The following is a 2,603-nucleotide window of genomic DNA, read 5'->3' as shown; positions in this document are numbered from 1 at the left end:
ACCTCCCCCCACAGAGGATCTTGCTTCTGTTCCAAGTGCCGATGCTTAGGTAAGAGGTCCCCGCGCCATGGGGGCCATTCCCATGCCCCCCAGAGCAGGAAGGAGACAGCTTCCATGTGGAGCCCTCCCATCCTGTGAAAGGGGCTCTGGGCGCCCCAGGCCAGGGCTTGTCAACCCCTCTCTGTGAAGGGCCAGAGCATCAGGGTTCCAGGCTCTGCGGCCCACGCGGTCCTGGCTGCAAGCGCTCGCTCTGCTGGTTGTGGCTCCCAGGCAGCCTGGACACGCGGTGAATGAGTGGGCGTGGCTGTGTGTCGATAAAACTTTATTACAGAAGCAGGCGGTGGGCCGGACGGGGCCTGTGCCCCTGGTGTTTAAAGACACGCTCAGAATGTCCTAAAGACACGTGAATTGGCACAAGTGATAGGTTATGCCAGTGTCTCAAAGTGAACCACAGTCGGTCCCTGTAACAAAAGCCGAGAAAAGTCTCCGTCCTCCCACGCGAGTCACGCGTCATTGTGTCCAGGTGCCCGGCCTGACCCAACGCCTGAGCTTCAGAAAAGACCCAAGGAAAACGCATTTAGAAACGGGGTCACCCGTGAGATGCCCTAGAAAGATGCAGAGGGATCGCACAGAGATCCTCCCAGAAAGACAAAGGCCCCTCCCCCACCCCGTGACCGTGCCTAGGTGTGCATGCTGGGTCGGCTCCGGGTGGCGCGGCGCCGGATTCCGGCTTAATTAGCAATGAGAGTAAATACTGTAATTACCGTGCCGTGCCAGGCCCGGCTCTCAGTGCTTCCTGTGGCCCATGAATCGACTTCTCGTGGTGACCGCAGGAGGCGGGCACCGCCATCTCTCCCCTCTTAGGAGGAGGAGACCTAGGCACAGAGAGGGTGAGTGGTTGGCCCAAGAGCACACAGCCCAAGGCACAGCCAGGCTGGCTGGGGCTGGACGCTGCGTCCTCGGACCTCCCGGCTGCTGGCCAGGTGGGGGGCAGTCCCCAGGTGCTCCCAGGCCTCCCCACCCCAGACAGCAACCGAGGCAGAGGCAGGACCACGGGAGGGGGTATCGGCTGCAGCAGCACGTTCCCCAGAGGAATCGTGACTCCCCGGTGAACCAGCAGCCTCCACGTTCTGTCTGCATCGGGCGGGACTCATCCGACGGCTTCGCATTGGCAGTGAGGACCCGGGGCCCTGGAGAAACAGCCCTGAGGTCTCCACCACCTTCCATCCTCCCAGGAAGATGCGATTACAGCCCCTCGCCTCACGTCAACCCCGTTCAGAAAGTGAGAGCGAAGTAAGAGGGGTTTCCCTGGTCTCGGCCACGACCAATTTCCTGCCAACCACGACCCGGCCTCCCCCAGCACCCGGCTACTGAGAGTGGAGTGGCCACAGCAGCACGTTCCGTGGCTGGGGACAGACACCCACAGCCAGGCGGTAAAGACGACAGACTTTAGACGTGGCTGGTGTGGAAGGAAAGCATCAGCCAAGAAGGGCTCCTCCTGGGTAACTTGACCCAAGATCCTGATCAGAGTCCAGCGGCCGTTGCTGGCAGGGGCGCGCCTCACGCTCTAAGCTGCCGGCCTCCTGCACTGCGTTCCCCCCTCCGAGTCACCCTTCAAGGGAGTTCCTGGTGTCTCTTTAAGAAAAAAAATATGTTTTTATTGATTTCAGAGAGGAAGGGAGAGGGAGAGAGAGACAGACATCAATGACGAGAGAGAATCACTGATCAGCTGCCTCCTGCATGCCCCACTCTGGGGATGAGCCTGCAACCCGGCATGTGCTCTGACCAGGAATCGAACCCTGACCGCCTGGTTCCTAGGTGATGCTCAACCACTGAGCCGTAGGGGCTGGGCCCTGGTATTTCTTTTGACCAATGGGCTATATCCTCATTTGCATACACACTGACCAATCAGAGCTGCCCCATAACAACCAATCAGAAGGTGTGATTCTGACTAATCAGTGCTATTTGGACCAATCAGAACTCTGTGATTTGGATTCCTCATTTGCATAAACATGGGCCAATCAGGAACTGGGGCGGGACCTTTCTCTATAAAAGGTACCCCACTCCCCGAGGCTGCAGTTCCCACTTTGCAAAATGTTCCCTCGGTCACTTCTCCTCCTCCCGCACCTCCGATTCGGAGCTCTTGCTGGCAATGGGGACGTGGGGGGTGTGGGCCAGCCCCTCGGGCGGGCGGCGGGCTTTCGGAACTGGGGCGGGACCTTTCTCTATAAAAGGTACCCCACTCCCCAAGGCTGCAGTTCCCACTTTGCAAAATGTTCCCTTTGGTCACTTCTCCTCCCGCACACCTCCGATTCGGAGCTCTTGCTGGCAATGGGGACGTGGGGGGTGTGGGCCAGCCCCCCCGCGACCCTGGGAGCCCCCTCCACACCAAGCCCCACATGCCTCCGACCTCAGGTTGGCACAGACGGGGTCAGAGGCCCGGCTCCTTCTGCGCTGGGCAGACACCCCCTCGCTGCTCCTGGAGGGACGGCCCGGACTGTCCTAAGCTTCTCCCTAAGGAAGGCACAGCCCCCCACCCACCCTCCGGGTCCCTTCCCCGCGCAGAGGCCCCGCTGTCTCCACCTGGGGGGTCCCTCCGGGCC

The sequence above is a fragment of the Myotis brandtii genome, unplaced genomic scaffold (assembly GCF_000412655.1).
Source record: "Myotis brandtii unplaced genomic scaffold, ASM41265v1 scaffold1236, whole genome shotgun sequence".
NCBI lineage: Eukaryota > Metazoa > Chordata > Mammalia > Chiroptera > Vespertilionidae > Myotis > Myotis brandtii.
This window is presented reverse-complemented; position numbering follows the sequence as displayed.